Source organism: Petaurus breviceps, unplaced genomic scaffold (assembly GCF_028583685.1).
Source record: "Petaurus breviceps papuanus isolate PSGF00001 unplaced genomic scaffold, PetGlider_PUasm1.0 190, whole genome shotgun sequence".
NCBI lineage: Eukaryota > Metazoa > Chordata > Mammalia > Diprotodontia > Petauridae > Petaurus > Petaurus breviceps.
This window is the reverse complement of record NW_027185810.1, coordinates 7,856,910-7,881,632: the sequence shown is the minus strand read 5'-3', so window position 1 is coordinate 7,881,632 and position 24,723 is coordinate 7,856,910.

Genomic DNA, 24,723 nt, shown 5'->3' with positions numbered 1-24,723 from the left:
AGGAAGGAAGGAAGGAAGGAAGGAAGGAAGGAAGGAAGGAAGGAAGGAAGGAAGGAAGGATGGAAAGGGGCAAAGTGGGAGGAAGAAACAGGAAAGAAGAAAGGAAGAAAACAAGAAAGGAAGGAAACAAGGCAGGAAACAAGGAAGGAAAGAAACAAGGAAGGAAGAAAACAAGGGAGGAAGGAAACAAGGGAGGAATGAAGGAAGGAAACATACAACTATTAAGTACCTACTATATGCCCGGCACTGTGCTAATAAGCACTTTACAAGTATAATTCGTTTGATCCTCAAAACAGCCCTGAGAGTTGAGTGTTATTATTTCCTCCTTTTATGGCCAAGTAAACTGAAGCAGACAGAGATTACGTGATGCTCACATAGCTAGTAAGTACCTGAAGCTGGATTTGAACTGCTGACTTTCTGACCCAAGGCCCAGCACTCTATTCACTGTGCCACCTCTGCATAAATTGCTTGCTTCAGAAAGTTTCAGCAAAATTAGAAATGATAATGAAAAGATCTTTGAAGATCTTTTAATAAAGTGATCTTGAATTTTCAGTAGGCAGTAACTAAAGAACATTCATTCCTGAATAAAAGAGCTTACAGATTTCCATTAATTCTGTCAGGGATGGCATGTTAATGTAGTAAGGACTCTGCGCTCATTCTCAAAAACACAGCTAGCTACATTATTCCCTCAGGGTTTTAGGGATACCCTTGAGGTATTGGGGTCCTTTATCTAATTGTTATCAGTCTTGAGTCCCCATTGTGGTGTGGTTCCCGCAACCCCCTCTATTAGCTATTAATCACTGGAATTCCAGTTTAGAAAGACCAAGAAACATCCATAAGTTTTTACAATAGATTAACTATTTCAAAGGTCTAACAAGAATTGAGGTAAAACACCCTCCCCAATACCTCAGGGGTACACTTTATTGGGGCCAGCTAGATAGTGCAGGAGACAGAACACCATACATGGAGTCAGGAGAGCCTAATTTCAAATCTAACCTCAGATACTTACTAACTGTGTGACCCTGGGCAAGTCACTTAACCCTGTTGGCCTCAGTTTCCTCATCTGTAAGATGAGTTGAAGAAGGAAATGGCAAACCACTCCAATATCTTTGCCAGGAAAACCCCAAACAGGGTCACAAAGAGTAGGACATGACTAAAAATAATAACAGAACAACAACCCTCTCCTGACTTGGCCCTATCTATCAAGGGGTGCCCAGGCCCATCTCCCACTCCCTAGGAATTACTTTATTACTATAGATTGTTGGTGGGTACATGCTATTTCAGATCAGTAGGGGGGCATTTTGTGAGTGTGAAAGTTTTAGGAGGATAGAAAATAGAATTGATAACAAAAACTTGATTTTCACCTTGGCTTCAGAGCTACAACTGTGACTGGATGATTTGTTTTTCCATTAAGAAGAATACAAAGGCTCATCTCCCACTGGTTGAAAAGGTACAAAAGTTCAGTTCAGCCCCCAAAGCTTCCCCTCTTTGGCAGACAGGGAAGAGACAGCAGACTCTTAGTTCCCATGGCATGGTCCCAGGCCCTGGGCACTTGTTTGCACTGCTTTTGCATCCATTAGCACCTTTTGCATTTGCCTGTTGATGAGCTCTCTGGACCTTCTTCCCTTTTCCTTGCTCATGATTTGACCACATCAGAATGCCCAGCATGTCTCCCTCTCACAGTGGCAGCAGCAATGCACTGGCATTGTGGGCCTGCATATCATATACATATTACTGGAAAATACAGAGAAGGTTTGAAAATGCGCTTCTGCTGCTGGATGGCCTGAAAAACATAAACTCTATCACAGTGGTGGCAGCATGAGGGGAATCTTAGAGACAACAACAACAGCAGTAGCAGCAGAATCCAATTGCTCAAAGCCACCAACATTTCTCTGTAGTGGAGCCCAGTTCTGGGAAAACCACCATCTCATAGACATGGACAGCTGGGTGCTGGATGAACTATCCAAAGGTTCTAGCAGTTAAGAATGTAGCGATGGGGGCATGGAGGAGCTCTGCTGAGGACATGGGAGATTTCAACCCCTCGCTGACAATCCTACCAGCATAAGAAGTGTCCGTTCAGACCCACTCAGTTTATAAAGCTCCCACGAGATGTCCTAACTGCTTATTTGTATCATAGAGGGCAATGTGAAAAGGCCCTGGTGTTGGGTGTTGGCAGATTGCAACAAATAACCAGCAGCACATATGACCAATTAAGAACTCCAAAGAAAAGCAATGTTGTCAATATTATCAATAAATTGCATAATAGAAAGAGAAGATTGGCCAGTCAAGTGGTGAGAGTAAAGGATGACAGGTAGATGACTAGAATGTTCCACCAGTATCCTGATGATATCCAAAGATAAAAATGAAGGTCTCCAACACATTGGGGAAACTCCTGACCAGTTTTTGGGAGGGCATGAAGGGAGTACCACAGAATGGGCAGGCACAGATGGATTGTATTCTGCATTGTTGGAGGGAAGTCATTAATTGGTCAGATCACAAACCTATTTGTACATTTTTATATATTAATCAAGGCCAACAGAGACATTGCCTAATAACTTTACTCAAATGATTTGTAATAAGCCATTTGACAAGTGATTTTAAGGGATATTATCCAGATAGACATTTAAAGCATATTCACCTTTTTTTTTCAAATTTTGGAAAACAAAACCAAAGGGGTATGTGTGGATAGATAGATAGATACATAGATAGATGTATTGTGTGTATGTGTGTGTGTGTATATATATGCATTATAAAGGGGACAAGGGGAAGGGAGGTGGAGAGAGAACAAGCACTGGACCTAGAGTCAGGAGGACCTGAGTTCAAATCAGGCCTCAGACATTTATTAGCTGTGTGACCCTGGGCAATTGCTTAACCTGATTGCCTCAAAAAAAAATCAAAGACCTTATTTGAAGAAAAAAAAAAGCAACACAAAATAAAACACAAAACTGGCCAGCTAGATATCTCAGTGGATAGAGCATGAGGCTTAGAATCAGGAAGACTCTTCTTTCTGAGTTTAAATCCTGCCTCAGACACTTACTAGCTATGTGATCCTGGTCAAGTCACTTAATCCTTTTCTTTTCTCAGTGTCCTCATCTATGAAATGAGCTGGACAAGGAAATGGTAAACCACTGCAGTATCTTTGCCAAGAAAACCCCAAATGTGATTGTAAAGAGTCAGACACAACTAAAAAGACTCAATAACTACAACACCAACAATAAATGTTTGTTTTGTTTTGTTTTGTTTTTTGGAGAGGGGAAGGTAGGGCAGTTGGGGTTAAGTGACTTGCCCAAGGTCACACAGCTAGTTTTGTGTGTGTGTGTGTGTGTGTGTGTGTGTGTGTGTGTGTTAAGTGTCTGAGGTCAAATCTGAACTCAGGTCCTCTTGATTCCAGGGCCGGTGCTCTATTTACTGCACCACTTAGCTGCCCCAATAAAGGTTTTTTTAAAAAATATATGGACATGCTTTCTACCTGATAAAATATAAGGTCTTTCTAGGCAAGTACAGTTCTCTATTTTCTTTATATCCCCAATTCCTGGCACCAGTCGATGCTTAATAAAATGTTTGCTAATTGGTATTATATATAGATGCTTAAATATAAATACTATATATAGTATACATTAAGTGCCCTATTGCTAATGATTGCTAATATTATTTCCAGCCCTAAATAACAATTGCTAGTCTAATGGAGTCTTTGGAGCATGCCCAGCTCCTCTGAAATGGAGATACTCTTTGTTCCCTAGCATGTAGGCGCTGTCACCTCCTTCGATCACTGTGAACAGCTGCAGCTTTCACACAGGGGAGGTGAGAGGTGGCTCACTTCTCCTACTCTTGCTGGCTCAATGCTTATTTCTTCTATGTCCAGAGGGTGAAGATCCCAGTTCACCCAGAGCAGATAAGATGACTGATTGGAGTCATTCATCAGTGAGAGGAGAGAGTTCCCTAACCCTATTCTCCCTCTTTTACCTGGGTTCTGACAAATGGACTCCAAGGGTGTTTGTTTCTGTCCTGTTTCATTTATCTATCTCAGGTTCAGTTGCTGGGGATGATGCCTCGCCTAACCAGGAGTTCAAGCCATGGAAACTTTGGAGCAGTATTCCATAGAGGCCTGCCTGGCAGGGAGGCCAGGAGAAGCCAGGGTCCCTGGGGCCTGAGACAGTAGGAGGTTTTGGACTTAGACCGAAGACTGAACTCTATAGGAATCTATCTAAACTCTGAACCTAGTCTTCTTCCCCTCCCCAGAGACTAAAGTGGTGAACCCTGAGTGTGGTAGGGTGGGATGGGAAGAGTTTATGCCTCTCACATTTTGGGGGAATAAATTGTATATTTGTGATTATAGCTTTGAAGTAAATCTTTCTTTGTTAAAGCTAATCGACCATTAGTGGCTAAATAGAACCAAGGGGCAGGGGGAACCCTCCTCTCTCCAGCCCCTACATTTGAGGGAACAAATCAGTAGGATTTGGAGTCATTTGCAGAGAGTCTAGACACTCCCAAGTACCCTCAAGGGTACCAGAAAACCATAGGGGAAAAGAGAAATCTAACCTACCTAGTTTTCCAGATAGTAGAGACCCTAGTAGTCAGTGTTACATGTTAATATTTATACATCTCTTGAATTTCTGAAAAGAACTTTATATGTTATCTCATTTGAGAGAATTGTTAGCTAGATTCTATTCTTATCTCCATTTTACAGATGAGGAAATAGAGGTACAGAGAGGTTAAGTGATTTGGCCAGGGTAACACAATTAGTAAGTATCAGAGATATAATCAGAGCTCTGATATTCTTAAGACTAACTCTATCCACTTGACTTAGGTCATTTGGCTCCAAAACTATTGTTCTTTGAGTTATACGGTAGCTGAAAGATCTTGGAGCAGAACTTCAGGGCAGGGATTATTTCAGAAATATGTGTGTGTGTGTGTGTGTGTGTGTGTGTGTGTGTGTGTAATTTATACATATATATATATAAAGAGAAAGAGGGGAAGCAAGGGCGGAAATATACACCTCTTTGTAACTAATGGTCATTCATCCAAGATTTTCTGCTTTGTTTTCCTCCATCTTTTAACAAAAGTCACAACCTTCTATAATCTGAGAGCTTTATGCCAGCAGGTATAGAGTTATTCTGTATATGTGTGTTGTGAGGTGGGGGAATGGTTTACCATGCTTTCATTTTCCTTGGTTTCCCAAGTGGATACCATGAATCAAAAAAAGTGAGAAAACTCCCCAAATATACCGACACACATACCTATATATGAAATATATATTTGCATAAATATGAAATAAACTCTATGTTGAAAGCCATGCCCATTGGTCTACTCTCTGGCTCTTCAACAAGTGACTGCAGAGACAACAGGAGGGTCGCACCAGGCACAAACAGGAGACATATTTCTTGCTCTCCACAGAGTCTGAAGTGGGATCAGATACCCCCCCCATTAAAGAACAGTAAACCCACACATTCAACCTGCTCTGCTTAAGAAGTTCCTAAGAGAGGAAATGAAAAAACGAGCATGGCAAGGTTGGACAGAATGTAAAGACACTCATAATTACATAATAACACAGGGTGCGTGACATTTGTGCTCATGACTGTGTATATAATATCTCAGTTCTTTCCAATGCCATTGGAGGTAATTGTATCTCGACCCAGATCTGGCATCCTATTGTTTTTATGGGTGTCAGATATGGAATCTTACCTAGAAATCAATTTAATTATGTATTAATATTATGTATTATTTATTATTAGTCCCTTCATTTTACTGATGAGGGAACTTTCACCCAGACAGAGGTTAAGTGACTTCTCCAAGGCTGAACAGATAGTATCAGAGATGCGCACAAATTGTCCCATGGCAGATCCAACCTGGGAGTGCAAATTGGGGAGTCACTAGAGGGGATCACTGAACAAACATTATCTTAATGTCACAGCAATGATTCAACTTTGATACTGCAGGCATTACTATCTCCTTCTCAGATGAAGACATAACTCAGAGGATTTAAATGACCTGTTCATAGTTACACAGCTAGTAAGTGTTAGAGGTAGGTTTCTAACTCAATTCTTCTAAAATCCAAGCCCTGAGCTCTTTTTTTTTAAGCAATTGGGGTTAAGTAACTTGCTCAAGGTTACACAGCCAGTTATTTCTGGGTGTGGTGCTAAGTATCTGAGTCCAGATTCGAACCCCAGGTCATCCTGACTCCGGGGCCGGTGCTCTTACTCATTGTGCTACCTAGCCACCCCCCTGAGCTCTTTCTAACTATGCCACAATGCCTCCCAGTGAGAAACCTTCCCTCCCCCCACCCATGTAGCTCATAGCCTTGGTGAATTTTCTAGGGTTATCAGAGGTTAAGAGACTTCCCTAGGGTCACACAGTTGGTTATGTATCGGTAGTGGAACTTGAATGTAGGTCTTCCTTAAAAAATGAGGCTAATTCTTTCTCATCCACCATGCAACAGCCTCTCAAGTCCATGGAAATTACTTCCCAAAATTCCTAAAGTTCTTAAATATATTGGCTTCTATCTTCTGACATTGACTGAAAGAATCTCTCAGAATAGTGATTCCCAGACATTAAAGATTCAGCATCTGAAGTTCTTGTAGAAAACGTTTTAGAAATATATGCAGAGAAAATGCTATGACTCCAAAATCAAGAAGCAGTAACATGCCTCCAACCCAAATTTCAAACCGTCCTTATAAGTTGATAAACCCTGGGAGTTCATTTGCCAATTAGCAAGCAGGAATTACGCAAATAAAACCCCCACTTCCTGCACATTTCTGAAAATCTATAACCTCTCCTTGGAGTCAGTTCATAATCATGCAAATAGCTGCAAATATTAATAACTTCAGACAGGCTGCTCTTTGAAAGGTGTTAGGAAGAAATGAAACCAAAGCAGCAGAAATAAGAGCCTCAGACTTATGTGGAGGGCCTCAGGGCATTAATGAAAAGGACAGAATTTCAATGTAGTGGTGGTAAATCTTAAGGAAATGTCTAGAAACATGTAAAATGCTTTAATGGTTCATAAAAAATAATTAAGGTTCTCAGAAACCTAAGCCAAATTGATATTGCTAAAATCCTCCAAGGACACTGGTTGAAGTGAACTTTTCTATGGAAGAATGTCCTGTAGAGTAGCTGAGCAACAGGGTCAGCCTTTTGGGTCAGTGGCTTCCCCATAAAGAATGACTGAGGGGAACTGAGGCAGGCATTCCTGTCCAAATATAATAAAAATATATTTTGTCATTCTTTCCTAATGGCATAGTTGCTTTAAGTCTTCATGATTTTTCAGTCTGCAAGAGCTGAAGGAGTTAAAAAGGCAAAATGGATAAGTGGATGTAGCACTGGGCTTACAGTAGGGAAAACCTGGGTTCAAATACCTCTTCAGACAGTGTGACCCCAGGGAAAGTCACATTATTTTGCTTGGCCTCATTTTCTTCAACTGTAAAATGAATCTGGTTAAAGTCCCTTCCAACTCCACATTTGATCCTAGGAAGAGGAAGATAGGTGAGGTGAGGATAAGAGATTCTCATCAGAAATGTGGAAGAGGAGCAAAAACAACTTCGTCTGCCTTGCGATTTTGCAAGTGGCCCATCATGCTCCACAGCTTCATCTTGTGAACTCACCACCATCACCATTATCCAAATTTCCCTTTCCTCTCAACTTCCCTAATTCTATTGATGGCACCACCAATCTCCCAGTTACCCAGGACTGGAACCTAGGAGTCACCTTGCAATCCCCTGTTTCTCTCACCCTTCACTTCTCATTACCACAGTTGCCAGGTCTTGTCAACATTCTTTGCTTCCAATTCTGTCTCCTTCACTCCCATTCATATATCCATCACTCAAGTTCAGGCCTCTTGCCTGGACCACTGTATTCTACTACTCAGCTGGATCTGTGATCTTACCATTTTGGATGTTTCCTCTAATGATGTAAATTACAGCCTATCTAAACTTAACCCATGCTGATATGTCTTCCCATAAGTTCCCATAAGGCGTACACCAAAACTATAGGCTTCTCTCCCTTTGTCCTGTCATCACTTCAAATCTGTTTCTCCTCCTGACTCTCCTCCACCTCAGCTGCCTTCTCAAGGTGGAGATACCTTCATCTTCATCATCATCTCTTTTGAGTTCCTCCTTAGAACCTGCATTTGAGGAAGCACCTAACCCAGCCATGCTCACTTCTTAGCTGGTTCTTCTCATGAATCTAAAGACTTTCATACCTTGTACCCATGAAGTACCTTCCTCTCCCCAACTACCCTTTTAGTTTAGTTTAATGTGTTGTCTTCTACCATTAGAAAGTAAACTCCTTGAGGGTAGGGACTATCTCCCTTTTTCTTTGTATTTGCATTGCTAGTATTTAGTAGAACCTAATGTATAGTAAACACTTACAAATGCTTTATCAATCACAGGGATACCAGTGGACCATTTGAGTTGTCTGTCATCTCTTGTCCTCATTATATGGCTATCTATCTTCTTTTCCTATTATATACTTCACTGAGGACATCTTTTCCTCCTGTTCTTCAGAGTTTCTTATTGGTTAGACATTGCATCCTCCTTGTACCCACAATGCACCTCACCACAATGCTCTGTATGATATTTTTTTTTCAATTCTTTGGTGACTATTGTCTTCTGTGCCCTATAACCATAGAACAACTGATAAAATAGCCTCCTAATCGGCCTTCTGCTTCTAGTCTCTTTCTTCTCAAATCCCTTCTCTGCACAACTTCTGAAATAATTTTCCTATAACACAAGCCTGTCCATACTATTGCCCTTCTCAAAATCCTTCAATGACTTCTATTACCTCTACAAATTAACAAGAATTTATTAAGTGCCTACTAATTTGGTCCAGGCACCATGCTAAGTACTGGAGATACAACGAAAAGTAAAGTCAGTTCCTGTTCTCAAGGAGTGGAGCTTACAGTTTAATTTAAAAAGCACAAATTCTGTAGCCTGGCACTTATAACATTTAATTTCAAATAAGACTTTAGAATTTGTTTTCCCTTTCACTGCCCCTCATACTACATGTTCCAGCCAAACTGGGTCACTGATCAGTCCTCATAGTGGGCATGTTGTCATATGCCTCTGTGGAATAATGGGGGCAGTCTTGTATGGAACTTATTACCTCATCTCTGCTCATCCAATGCTTATCTTCTTTCAAGGCTTGGATAAAATGACTCCTTCATGAGTAGGCAGAACTAATACATCTAGTTGAAAATGTTCTATCACATTTTTGTAGAGTACTTGGTTTGGATTTTTCCTTTCTCCCCACCACCCTCCACTATGAACTGCACTCACCATTGTACCTGCCATTTTCTCCCAGTAAACTATAAGTTCCTCAAAAGTAGGTATGGCATAATTTTTTCAAGTCTATATCTTCATTGTCCCAATGAAAGTTTACAAGAAGAATCAATGAATACAACTGATGGAAACAGCAAGAAAGCTCAATGACAACCCAACAAAGAAAGGTGGTTCTAAGGGTATTTAAGAATGAAACCAGGAGGAAAAAGAAAATAAAGAAAGGATAAAGAGACCTACAAAGTTGTTTTTTTTTTAAATAACAAATTCATTTTGTCATATAGAACTGCAATGGTACTACGTTTAGATTTTCACACTACAACCCCTTACTGTGCTTAGAAAGGATGTAGGGCAAGCACCTAGGCACAGTCAAGTGTACACAGAGGAGGTCCATGCTATAGCCCAGTCTCAAACAGAAATAGGGGCCACTAAAACCATACATAAGGATTTCTGCAGGGGTATGTTGACTTGGGAAAACTATATATTAATATTATATATGTCCTTTTGCATTTTATTTATTGTGTTAAATATTCTTAATTACATCTTAAACTAGAGGAGATCTAACACAGAGTCCAAGTTGAAAAGGCATTTTCTAAGGTTGATGAGGCCCTCATAATGCTCCTGTTTGGGGATGACATTATACTGATTGAATCAATCCTGAAACAATGAATGGAGAGCTTCTTGGATGAGATCCATAGCCACTCAAAAAAACTTGACCTAAGATCTGCCAGAAAAAAGAAAAATAACGAACAACTGGATGAAGAATTCCTCTTGTCCACACTATGAAACAGAGTTAAATGGATGACTTATAGAGCTCATACATCAGTATGTGTATATACAGCTAAGTCCTGGTTAGTGCGAATAATGCATCTCCTGAAGTGGTCTCATTATTCAGATTCATAGTGCATATTTCTATTGGGCTGGAATCAATTATCACATTTTATATGATTATAATTTCAAATAGTGTACATTTGAATAGATGTGACTACTTCAGGTGATTCATTGTTTATACTAATCAGAACCTGCATTTTTATATGCATACATAGAGACACACACAGAGACATGCATGAATTCTTAGCTCTATGTACACAATACTTGCATAAGTATGCATATATGTATTCACAGGTATATGTGTACATGTATAATTTGTTTATATATGTATTTTTATACATATGAGCATATGTGTGTGTACGCACATATTCTTTGGCCATGGAGTCAGGATTTTGAATTCAAATCCAACCCCAGACACTAGCTATGTGTGTTTGAACAAGTTACATAACCTCTAATACTCCTAGTTTACCCAACTGTAAAATGGGGAAAATAATTAGCACCTATATCCTAAGGTTGTTGTGAGGATCAAATGAAATAACATTTGCAAAGCACAGTATCTGACACGTAGTAGGCACTATAAAAATGCTAGCTGTATCTATGCATGTATGCATATGTGTGTAATATTACATAGTATGCATATAATATGTGAATAAATTAGATTAGATCATGTATTATTATTTGGCACTTCTGACTCAATAGAATTAAATATAAATTTGTCTCTTTTTTTTTATTTAAAGCTTTCCATAATCTGGCCACTTCCTATCTTTCTGATCTTCTTACACATTACTGCCTTTCAGGTATTCTCAAGTTCAGACATACTGGTCTACCTGCTGTTCCTCACACAGGACTTTTCATCCCTCGTCTTTTGGCCTTTTTGCACTGCCTGGAATCCTCATCTCAGACTCTTAGAGATGCTGGCTTCCTTCAAGTGCTACATTTTCCAGAAGCCTTTCACAGGCCTACCCAGCTGCCAATGTCTTCTCCTCTAAGACTAGCTTCCATCTATGCTGTATAGATCATGTTGTGACTGTTTATATAGATGTTGTCTCCTCATTAGAATGTAAGCCCTTTGAAGGTAGGAGCAGCTTTTGTCTTTTCTTATATTCATAATTCTTACTGACAATGCCTAGCAGATGGAAATAATTTAATAAATTAGTATTGACTGACTGATTGAAATATCTTATTTATTAATTAAATTCAGGTCAACAAACATTTATTGTGTTTAATATGTACAAACCATTGTTCTAGGACCCAAATAACTGAGCTAGGCATGAGTAGGAATGAGCTATCATTAACCTAAGGTGCACCATCCACATAACCTTTATATTTCTATCACTTTCCATTTCACTATGCTTTTTCATATAAATTATCTCTTTTATTCTTCACAGCCCCACTGTGGGTAAGACACCATTTTGCCAATGAGATACAATCTGACACAAAACGTGGTTCATTGTATTACCTGACATCATGTTGTTAAGTGGCAGATCCCAAACTAGAACTCAGATCTCCTAGCAGGGAAAAATTTTGTGTAAATTTGGCTATTGCGACATCTGCTACTTTCCAGTGGCACCTTATTAACTTCAGGATCAAAACCAAACTCCTCTTCTTGGCATCCAAAACCCATCATCATCTAGCCTCCTCCTACCTTCCCAGTTTTCTTATACCTTTTCCCCCATATACTCTTCCATCCAGTGACATAGGTCTCCTGATTGTTTCATAAACAAGATGTTCCATCTCTCAGTTGCAAGCATTTTCTCTGGCTATCCCCCATGCTTGGAATGTTCTCCCTCTTCATCTTGCCTACTACCTTCCCTGGCTCCCTTTAAGGCCCAGATATGATCCCATCTTCTTTAAAAAAAGCCTTTAGGTTGGGGCAGCTAGGTGGTGCAGTGAGTAAGAGTGCTGGCCCTGGAGTTGGGAGGACCCAGGATCGGTTCAGGCCTCAGATACTTAACACCCACACAAAAAAAGCTGGCCGTGTAACCTTGGGCAAGTTACTTAATCCTAATTGCGTTTAAAAAAAAAAAACACCTTTAGGAAAAGCATTCTAATACTAGTACTTTCCCTTTTTTACTTCTTATGTATTTCATATATAGCTTGTTTATATATTTATGCATGTTGTTTGCTTGTTGTGTCCCCCATTAGACTGTGAGCTTCTTGAGGGCAGGTACTATCTTTTGACCTGTGTGGCCCATAGTGCTCAGTAAATATTTATTGACTAACTAACTACCTGATGCAAGGGATACCCCTTAGAGGACAGGCCTTCATCCACTATTAACTACCATTCTTTCTTCCTTAGAGAAAAGAATTGAGTAATATAATATGATTTCTGCCTCTATTAATATCTTTTTACTAATCAAGAAAAGCACACTATATACTGTATATATACGTACATGTATACATGTGTAAGATATGTGTACATGTATTTCATATGTATGTACACACATTCATATAAAATATATGTGGGCAATAGATAGATAGAGCACTGGGCTTGAAATCTGGAAGACTCTTCTCCATAAATTCAAATCTGGCCTCAGATACTTACTAGATGTGTGTCCCTTGGCAAATCATTAAACTCTGTTTGCTTTAGTTTCCTCATCTGTAAAATGAGCTGGAGAAGGAAATGGCAAACTAATCCAATGTCTTTGCCAAGAAAATCCCCAAAATTGGGTTACAAAGAGTTAAACATGACAGAAACAACTGAACAACAAAGTAAAATATATGTACACGTGTATAAAATATGCATGTGAGCATATATAAGATAAAATACATATTTGTACACACACACAAACACAAACACACACTGGAGTTGATCTGTTTCTACTTATAAAAGTTAAGTAATTGACATTTAGTTTTATTGTCTTCTCCACAAAAACAAAAAGACTAAGAACAAAGTCCTTATTTTATCTGGCTCCAAGGGAAATCTCACTTTCTTTCAGTTCTTATGAGTTGTGAAGTACAATGTTGAATTATAGATTAATTCTAGTTGATGTTGATGCTGGTTAGTAACATTACTTTACATGTTAATTTTTCATGCCTAATTTCTTCCTTGCCTATAATCTGAAGAAACAGTTTTGTTGACTCTGGAAATAGCTAATTGGAAAAACCAAATATAGCAGAACTCAAAATAGTTTAGGATGTATTATGGCTCAAGCATTTAACAAAAGTCTAATATACTTGCCCAACACTGGTGCTATAATAATGGGGTTCCTCCATACCTCACTATTTTCTAGCTAATATAGTATCTGTATTTTTGCCGTTAGAACTAATAAACACATAATGAAAAATTAATGAGTCTTCCAGGATAAAAGTATAATTCAACATGAGATTTCAAAAGCAGAAGAGAGATCTATTCAAATAAGAATAAAAGAAAGAAAAAATTCCCTCAAGATTTGCAAAATTTTATTACCATTGGAGAAAAATATGATAGAAAAACACGTAGATGGTAGGCATCTTAGCACTCACATTAAAATACAAGTTAGATGTAATATCCTGCTGATTTATCTCATAATAGCTAAGAGGTAAAGACTGGAAAAGAGCGAAGTTAGGGAATCAAGAAGAAAATAATTTGCAAAACTACTAAAATTTGTGGAGATGACTATATTTCAGAGAATGCCAATTGCCCTGAAGGTAGATTACTGTAATGACTTGCTTGGCCTTCATTTTCATTCCACAGGGATGAGGTTTCTCTTCTCCACATCCCATGCTCCCACTGCCTATAACCTCACTCTCTCACAAAGTGGTATAATACATAGATGATATGGTGCACAGCCACTAAGGACTCTGCCACTACAAGATGCAATTGAAACCAAGGAGTCAACACTTTCTACCTGTAGTAACTTTCTGCCAATTCACACTTATCTTAGGCTAGATTGTTCAGAAAACCAGATAATTACTCTAAATGTCTTGGGAAAAGACAGAAGTGAAAAGAATCTTCCCAAAGAAAGTTTACTTGGAGGAAAAAAACCTGACAAAATAGAATCAAAGAGACTTTTTGGGTAAGTGGACCATTGGTACCTCGCAACTTCCTGCTGTGGAAAGAGAAAAACCATTCAATAGCTACACATCATCGATATTCCTCTAGGTTGCATAATTAGTGGTTTCTGTCAGTGTGTAGTTTCTTGCTGCTGTCAAGGGGAAGACACTGAGATGTCAAAAGCCCAATGTCATGGCAGTATATAATCAGTTTGCAAATTTTGAACAGTTCAGGTTCAGGGTGACTTGGAGGTAGTATCACAAATTAGCTAACTGGAACACTTCTCATCACTGACTCTCTCTCATCACCAATGAAAATAATTAGCCCAGGCCTATACATACTAATGTTGTGGACTTTTCCAGTACTGGTAATCAAATCCTCCCCTAGTCTCTTCACCCCTTCTAAGAATGCTGGCAAATGTCATTGCAGAGTGGAAAGTCTATGGGATTCCATGGTTAGGGTATTTTTAAGAATTGTTTGTTTATGGAAAATTGTATCTTTCCCATAATTCCTTTCCCACATAATATATGAGTTTCCCTGAACTGATGGCCCTTAATATTTGTTTGTATGTCACTGTTTAATCAGAGGTCTAGGCACTGTCACAAAGGAGACATATGCTTTCCTTGGTTTTCCAGGTTAAAAGAAACTCCTGGGGTGGTGGTTGGAAAAAGGAGAGAGGCTGATATCTGTGACTATTCACAGCTAGAAATGGAGGATTACTCTCTACTATTCTATGTTGTTATTGTTTAAGTGGATTGAATGGTGGAAAAGGCATTGGGCTTGAAGTTGGAAGATCTGAATTTGATTATAATAATGTTACTTTTTAAATTTGTGGGGTTTTCACATCATATCTCTCTGGGTCTTATTTTTTAACTGTAAAATGAGGGATTTTGACTAAATCAGGGGTGTGTAGTCTGGATATGTGAACTTGGTTTTTAAAGATTTATGTTTTTATAACTATATTTCTATATAATTGGTTTCCTTTAAAATCTCATGTATTTTCTTTTATGAGTTTAAAAGCAACCATGGACTTTACCAGATTGTCAAAGTGATCTATGATAGTCAAGATGATGGAGTGAGGAAGGAACTCTCTGAAGCCCTCCAAAATTCCCCTCTAAACAACTAGAAAACCACTTCAGAATTGTTCCAGTAGGAAGGAAGTAGCTTGGCAGAAAAGGTTTGTCTCTCTGGGGTGGGAGGGGAGCAAGATCCAAGAGCATTTAGTTGGGCCAGCAGCTGGGCTCCAATCCTGGAGCAATCCACCAGCAAGGCCCCGTCCTCTTGAAAAGCAGCAGGCCCCTAAGCAAGTGAGTAGTCTGTGCAGGAAAGAAAGGCCCCACCTCCAGCACAAGCCACCAGCAAGACCAGGAGTAAAGCCTGACCCCAGGGCTGGCCAACAGAGAGACCCTGCCACTAGTACCTGCCAGCAGAGAGACTCTGTTTCCATAGCAACTCAACAGCAGGGCCTCATCCCTGGACAGACAAGCAACAAGGTCGCTCCTCCAGTCCCAATCACTAGAAAAACTCTGTTACCATAGAAATCCAGTAACAAAGCTCCACCCTTGGGGCAGACCAGCAGTTAACCCCCACATCCAGGGGAGGCCAACAGAAAGGCCCCAAGTCCCTGTACAATCCAGAAAGGAAGCTTACCTTCCAATGAAAGCAAGCTGCTAGACCCTGAAGCCCAGTGAAAGCCAGCAGTAAGACCCTGGGCCCCAGCACAAAAAGCATGGCACTATGCAGGACCATAGCCCAACTCCCACATTAAAACACCAAGTCACAAAAAGACAGAAAAAAAATGAGCAAAAAACAAAAAATCCCCCAGACTTTACTATAGAAAGTTACTCTATTGACAGGGAGGATCAAGGCATAAATTTAGAAGAAAATAGTGTCAAAATGGCTACATGTGAAGCCTCAAAGAAAAATGCAATTTGGTCTCAGGACCAAAAAGAACTCCTAGAAGAGCTTATAAAGGATTTTAAAAAGCAAATTAGAGAAATGAAGAAAAATTGGAAAAAGAAATGAGAGTAATGCAAGAGAATCATGAAAAAAGGATTAAAAGCATTGGAAAAGATATACAAAAATTTACCAAAGAAAAGAACTTCCTAAAAAATACAATTGGCCAAATGGAAAAGGAAGTACCAAAGAAAATAATTCCTTAAGAATTAGAATTGAGAGGGGCGGCCAGGTGGCTCAGCAAGTAAGAGCACTGGCTCCAGTGTTGGGATGACCTGGGGATCGAATCTGGGCTCAGATACTTAGCACCACACCCAAAAATAACTGGCCATGTAACCTTGAGCAAGTTACTTAACCCTGATTGCTCTAAAAAATAAAAATAAAAAAAAGAATTAGAATTGAGCAAGTGGAAACTAATTACCCTGGGGGACATCAAGGTATGATAAAACAAGATCAAAAAAATTTTTTAAAAGAGAAAAAATGTGAAATTTCTCATTAAAAACCACTGACCTAGAAAATAGATCCGGGAGAGAAGACAAAAAAAAATATTAGACTACCTGAAAGCCATGATTTAAAAAAAAAAGGCCCGGACAACGTCTTTCAAGAAATTATTAAGAAAACTGCCTTGATATATTAGAACCAGAGGGCAAAATAAAAATTGAAAGAATCCACCAATCACTGCCTAAAAGAAATCATAAAATGAAAACTACCAGGAACATTATAGTCAAATTTCAGAGCTCATTGATCAAGAAAAACATACTGCAAGCAGTCAAAAAGAAACAATTTAAATTTCATGGAGCAATGGGATTTACACAGGATTTGGTAACTTACACATTAAAAAACAAGAGGGCTTGGAATATGATATATCAGAAGGCAAAGTTAGGATTGCAAAAAAGGATCACCTACCATGAAAAATTAACTGTAATTTTTCAGGGCAAAAAAAATGGATATTTAATGAAATAGAGGACTTTCAAGCATTCCTAATTGAAAGACCAGAGATGAATAAAAATTTGACTTCCAAATACAAGACTCAAGGGAAACATAAAAAGGTTAAAAAAAAAACAGGAGAAAACATAACCAATTCAATAAGGTTAAACTATTAATATTTCTATGTGACAAGATAATATTTGTAAGTCTTAACAACTTTATTACCATAAGAGCAATTAGAAGAAGTAGATGTATCAATAGAGGGAGTGGATATAAATTGACTTTGATGGGATGATATCCAAAAAACAAAATAAAGAGGAAAAAATTGCACAGGAATAAAATGGGGGTAAATTATTCGACATGAAAGAGGCATGACAGAGCTATTATAATGGAGAAAAAGTTGTGGGAGTGGGGGTGGTGGGCAAAGTCTAAACCTTAGTCTCATCAAAATTGACTCAAATAGGGAATAACATGCACATTCAGCTGTATAGAGTAATCTTTCTTGCTTTATCAGGAAGTAAAAAATGACAGGGATAATAGAAAGGGTAGTGGAGATTGATAAGAGGGAGAGTAGATTGGGGAAGACAGTTATCAGAAGTAAAACACCTAGGAGGAGGGGGGAGAGAAAGTGGGTGATAAAGGAGAAGAAAAGATCATGGAGCGAAATATACAGCTATATAAATAGCTCTATGTGTGTAGCTATTTATAGCTTATGATATGTAAATAATTATAAATAATACATGAAAATGAATGGGATGAATTTACCCATAAATTGGAAGTGGATAGCAGAGGGGATCACAAACAAGAATCCTATGCTATATTGTTTACAAGAAATACATTTGAAGCAGAGAGATACACATAGGATAAAAGTAAGGGGCTGGAGCAGAATTTATTATGCTTCAGCTGAAGCACAGAAAGCAGGCATAGAAGATACAATCTCAGACGAACAAAAATAGATTGAATTAAAAGAGATAAGGAAGTCTGAAACCATATCTTTCTGAAAGGTACCATAGATAATGAAGTCATATCAATATTAAACATATATTCACCAAATTGTATATCATCTAAATTTCAGAGGGAAAAGTTGAATGAGTTACAAAGGAAATTGATAATAAAACTATACTAGTGGGGGAGCTCAACTTTCCACTCTCAGAACTAGATAAATCTAGCAAAAAATAAACAAGACAGACTTTAAGGAGGTGAATAAAATTCTGTAAAAGTTAAATATGGTCAATCTCTTGAGAAAACTGAATGGGAATATAGCTTTTTCTCAGCAATACATAGCACCTACACAAAAAAAATTACTATGTATTAGGATATTAAAAACCTCCCAATCAAATTCCGAAAGGCAGAAATAGTAAAAATCAGATTTTGATTCAAAATTAATTGGAAATTAAATAATCTAATCCTAAAACATAAGTGAGTCAAAGAACAAATCATAGAATCAGTTGATAATTTCATTAAAGAAAATGACAACAATAAGACAAGTTATGAAACTTTATGGGATGCAGTCAAATTTTCCCCCTATGGAAAATTTGGGGAAAATTTATGTCTCTACTTGCTTACATCAATAAAATAGAGGAAAAAGGTAGATTAATGAATGGGGCATACAACTAAAAAAAAAACTAGAAAAAAAGAACAAATTAAAATTCCTCAACCAAATGCCATATTGGAAATCCAGAAAATCAAAGGACAGATTAATACAATTGAAAATAAGAAAACCATTGAACTAATAAATAAAACTAGAAGCTGGTTTTATGAAAAAAGACAATAAAATAGGTAAATCACTGGTTAATTTTACTTTTGAAAAAGGAAAGAAGAAACCCAAATTACTAGTACCAAAAATGAAAGGGGTGAGCTCATCACCAATGAATAGAAAATTAAGGAAATGTTAGGTGCTATTTTCACAATTATATGCCAATAAATTTGACAATCCAAATGAAATGGATGAATATCTACAGAAATATAAATTCCTAGATTAAGAGAAGAAATAAAATTTTTAAATAGCCCAATCTTAGAAAAAGAAATTGAATAATCCATAAATGAATTTACTAAGAAAAAATCCCCAGATGAATTCACAAGTAAATTTTACCAAATGTTTAAAGAACAATTAACCCTAATATACTATATAAATTATTTGGAAAAAATAGACAAGGAAAGAATCCTAGGATATTCCTTTAATGACAAATATTGTGCTGATACTTAAACCAGAAAGAGTCAAAATAGAGAAAGAAAATTATAGACCAATTTTCCTAATGAATATTGATGTAAAAATATTAAATAAAATATTAGCAAAGAGATTATAGTAATATATCACAAGGGTCATACACTAAGACCATGACTATAACTATGATTGGATTTATACCTGGAATGCTGGGCTGATTCAATAACAGGAAAACTATCAGCATAGTTGACCATATCAATTACAAAGCCAATAAATGCAGAAAAAGCTTTTGACAAAATGCAGCAACCATCCCTATTAAAACTAGATGATGATGGTGAGGATAACAACAGCTAACATTCATGTGGTGTTCGGGGATTTGGAAAAAGCTTTACATGTATTATCTCATTTATTCCTCACAATACTGTCAGATAGGTGTTATTATTATCTCAATTTTACACAGGAGAAACTGAGGCAGAAAGAGGTTAAGTGGCTTAGTTCAGTCAGTAATGAATGTTTGAACTTGGTTAGCTAATTGAGAGTCTAAGGTAGTAATCAAACCCAAGAATTTTTGTCTCTAGCTCCAATGTTCTATTATTTAGGAACTTCCATATTGTGACTCCCAGGTACCTTTCTAGTCTTAGTGCAGAAAACAACTCCTTGTATACTATGTATGTTACTCCTGCTAAACTATAATACTCACTTTTCTTGAGCCTCTCTGACATTATCTATGCTCTCCCTGTTGTCTGGAATGTCCTTACTAAATCTTCCCTCCCTCCTTCAACTTCCATTGAAGTCTTCCTAATCCTTTAAAGTCCAAGACAAGTGCTTACAGCTTCATAAATCTTTCCTGATTTCCCTTACCTGAAAGTGATCTTCCTCTTCTATGAAATTTTACTGAACTCTGTGGGGATCTGATATTCTTGGCATATTCTATTTTGTATTATACTTAATTGAAAACATGGTATACTCCCCCACTAAAGTAAGAAGCAGTGCTTTGTAGGGAATGGAGTGCTAGTCTTGGTATCAGAATGCCATAGAATCAAATATAACCTAATTGTGTATCTAGCCAAGGATGGGTCACTTAAGCTCTCTGAGCCTTAAGTGACTCTTTAAGATTTATGCATTAATTGGTAGCAAAATTGAGGGATGTGCTGGAGCCAGCTCTAACTGGTTTACAAGAACCAGTTATTAAATTTTCAGTGTGAGCATTGGCTACAGTGCAGGATTTCATTAATTATTTTATTGATTTCCATGATTTTTTAAAGTGTTAATGCTGTATTTTAAATTTAAAAATATCTGTGCAAACACTTTTTTTTTCCTTCTGGTCATTCAGAATAAATAGATAAGATTTCAAAAAATATTAAATTTTAAAATATCAAAATATAAATTTTGTTAAAAATTTGCCAGATCTACTCCTGATTTGTTCTATAAACATTGCTTGAGCTCAGCAGAAATATAGTAGAAGGCTCAGAGAATGAACTTAACAGACTAGAGTCTGTTGTAACTGTAAGCTAATATAATAAAATATTATTCATTAATAATTATTTCAATATCTGATGACACATTAATATTGATAATAAATATTAATGCTATAATAGTACTAATAACGATAACTGCCATTTATGTAGCACTTCAAGGTTTGTCAAGTGTTTTACAACCATTATCTCATTTGAGACTCATGTCATTGCTGGAAGTTACATTTGATATCTACCCACGCCCTCCAGGAAAACAATGTCCCTCATTAATTGGATTGTAAACCCTGCAAATTTCCAATTACAAGTATCACAAGGCCTTGTATATAATAGGTGCTTAATAAATTATAAGGTTGGTTTTTGAATGAATAAACCCTTTTAGGGTTTTTCTAAGCTGCTCTATCAGTTCAAAAATTGCTTGAGTTTAGAGGAAGAAAAGGAATGTGAATGTTAAGACCACTTGGGGTATGTGTATGTGTATGTGGGGGGAGGCACTAAAATTGAGAAGGAGTGATTAAAGATGCCCATGGAAAAAATTATCAAAGGATCTTTGAAATAGCACAAAACTATTGGAAACAAAATAACTTGAAATCACTTAAGGCCAAATAAGAAGCCAGGCCTCATTAAAATGCAGCTCACATTAAGTAATGATTTTTATTTGTGCTTAGAAAAATAATGTATGCAAGTCCTGCTAGAAGAGTTGTTGATTTATGTTGCTGGTTCCTGACTTATGACATTGAATGCTGAACACTTCAGATAACAATGCAAAATCTCACACAGCTTATGGCAAGTCCCAGACATCCCTGTGTTTCAAGTCTGCTCAACTCCACAAATCCTGGCATTCTTACTTATTGGTAGGAAAAAGCGTAGAACATTGAGAAATATAAAATCCTCCATAATAAGTGTAACATTAACTTCAAAAGCACCTTGCCTGGAGATTATGGATACTGTTACTGTATCTTTAAGAGGAAATAGAATCTGGGAGTGTGACAAATTCTATTTCCTTGTAACAATAAAATGAAAGCATCCAGGGTCTCTGTGGGAGTGGTTGTTGGAACTGGTGGCAATAAGAGTTTTCTATCATTATTAGTATAAACCCAGCATTCAGAAATGTTGAAGTCCATAAAAATATGATCATACATGATATTAAGAAGTTGTCTTGTAGTGCATTAAAAAGGGGAATGTATTCCTTTAGAGAAATAGAAAGGTGGTTTTCCATTCCCCTCCTTGTCACATGGGAAAATGAAGCGTGGAAGATTGCCAATGCCCAGACCTATATAAAGAGTGACATGACAGTGGGCATCAGCCTCAGAAGAAATCTTTTGCATGGTAGAAATTGTGTTCACTGTAAATCTCACTGACAGTTCTGGTAAAGAGACCTGAAGAGGAAATGGTTTACAAAATTAGGGAGCATGTTTAGAAATGAAATGGGAGAATGTTACAATTACCAGCAAAAAAAAAAAAAAAAAAGACCAACAAGGGAGCTTTATAAGCAATCAAGATTTTGCCTGCCAAGCTGAAAATACACAGCCCTTCATGCCCCACGTAGAAGTGAATATGTTTCCTGGGATGAAGGGGCCAGCTCAGAGCCAGGCTCCATACACCTGTGTGTCTGTAGCACATTGGTTTATGATCTAGTGTCGCTGGGAGTCATTCAATTTTCTTGATTAAATTCCACAGGCCCTTAGGGAAAAGAAAACAGTGACAGCCCACAGGATTTACATTTCATTGCCATTAAGGGAATGAACATGGGGAGGAAGAGGTCATAGTATCTGAGATCAAAGAATTCAGGAGCCAAGATTCTACTCCTGCTTTCATTTGTTCTTCATTCTTAGACCTGGGTAGAGTGTGCCATTCTGTTTCTTAGACTTGATTTCTCCACTTAAAAAATTGAACCAATAACATCTTTTATATGCATGTATATATGTCTGTGTGTGTGTGTGTGTGTGTGTGTGTGTGTGTGTGTGTGTAATATGAAAGCTATAATGCAACTGGGCAAAACATTATTAGAGAATTTAAAGGTGCTGCTATATTTTCTTTCTCACATAAAAATGACTCACACACAAACATATATATGTATATATATATAATGTATATGTGTATATGTCCACATATCTATACTTGCAATATCTAATTTAAGGAATTATGAGCAGTAAGATACTATAAATATAGACCAATGGCGTCAAACTCAAATAGACATGGGAACCATTAAACCAAACAAAGTATGTAGGCTGCATATAGGCTTAATTTTAAAATGTCATGTTATCGATGTTTCACTGTATTTTTTATTTTGTTAATAGTCTCCAATTACATTTTAATTCAGTTCTGTTTGCATGTTTAACACTTCCGATATAGATGATAGAAGAAATAAACCTTTGCCCTTCAGCTAAATGGCTCCATCCCAGCATTATTAGACAATTCTCAAAAAAATCTTTGGCATGATATTGTTTCATGAGCAATGAGAGGAGAAATGACTAGAAGTGGGATAGGCCACATTTTATTTTACTTGCTCATAGCTTAGAGTTCAGTTACTCCATAGGTTAACCAGCTACTTATCAAGTAACCCATGGGATAACTGAAATATTATTTATTTTACATAGGACTGGAGGAGGAGAAGAAACAGCTGCCTCCTGCCTGTGGAAATTCTTACTGTCTTTGAGGCAAGACATGGTAGAATGGATAAAAAAAAAATGGACTAGGAGGAATGCATTTCTGTGTTAAAATCCAGCGCTTGATACTGATTGGTTGAATGACTGATGGGCATTATTTAAACCTATCTGAGCCTCGGTTTTCTTGTAAACCAAGGATAGTATCTGTATTCCACTTATGTAGAAAGCTATTGAGAGGTTTATAGAAAACAGCCTTCATAAAGCACTGTATAAATGTGAGCTATCATTACCTATTGCTTTTAATGGAGAGCAGCTACTTCTGAGTACACAGATGACCAACTGGAATATAGCCAGGAAATCTATGGTTTAATTTTTATTAATTTTATAAATTTTTTTATATTTTTATATATTTTTTATAATTTTTATAAAAAAGGAAACTTTTTCCAAAGGCTTTCTTTTAAAAGATAATAGATTTAAAGTTAGAAGGAAACTTAAGTCATCTGATCCATCCACCTCATTTTACAGGTGAAGAAGTTGATGCTTAGAGAGGTAAAATAATTGGTCTAAGGATTTACAAGTAGAAAAAGGTATAGTCAGGGGCAGCCAGGTGGCAAAGTAAGAGCACCGGTCCCAGAGTCGGGAGACTGGGGATCGGTTCCAGCATCGGATACTTAACACCTACACAAAATAACTGGCCGTGTAACTTGAGCAAGTTACTTAACCCCAATTGCTTAGGGGCAGCCAGGTGGCCCAATCAGTAAGAGCACTGGCCCCAGCGTCAGGAGACCTGGGATCGGTTCTGGCCTCAGATACTCAGCAACCTCACAAAAATAACTGGCTGTGTAACCTTGAGCAAGTTACTTAACTCCGATTGCTTTAAAAAAAAAAAGGTACAGTCAATAGGTGAATCCATGTTCTTGGACTCAAAAACTAGCACTCTTACCCCTCTACCAGAACTTTTCTTGAGATATTATGAAAGAAAAACATTGAAAAGCTTTCCAGTGTCAAACTGGGGGGAGGGAGGGTACTCATAGGGAGGTTAAGGAAAAGACTGGAAGAAAAACAAATTAAATTACTGGGCTTGTTTCCCTGCCCCCACATCCCTCAAATCCAGCCCCTAGGTCAAGGAACTAAAATTGCTCAGCATCATGTCACTTTGGGCACCCTCTCTAATTTTATATCCTGGTTCTAGAAATAGGGCTCTTAGTTTATCTATTATGATCAACTTTTTGGGTCAGCTACCATCTTGCTTGCCACCCTCCACCACCACCACCACCTACTACCACCACCACTAATAAACCTCCTGGGATGCCTAGCCAGATCTCTGTAAGTTTCTTGTTTTTTGACCTACTAACTGAGGACCCATCCTGACTTCCTCCTTTATGGATTGTGAGGACTACTCTAGATTGCCTCCTCCATTTCAACGAATCAGTTAACCTATCAAAAAGAATCTGGCAAACAACTCAGAAGCCTTTTGCCCAGCTCAGGATGCTGCTTCTATCTTATCCTGAGAAGTGTGGGG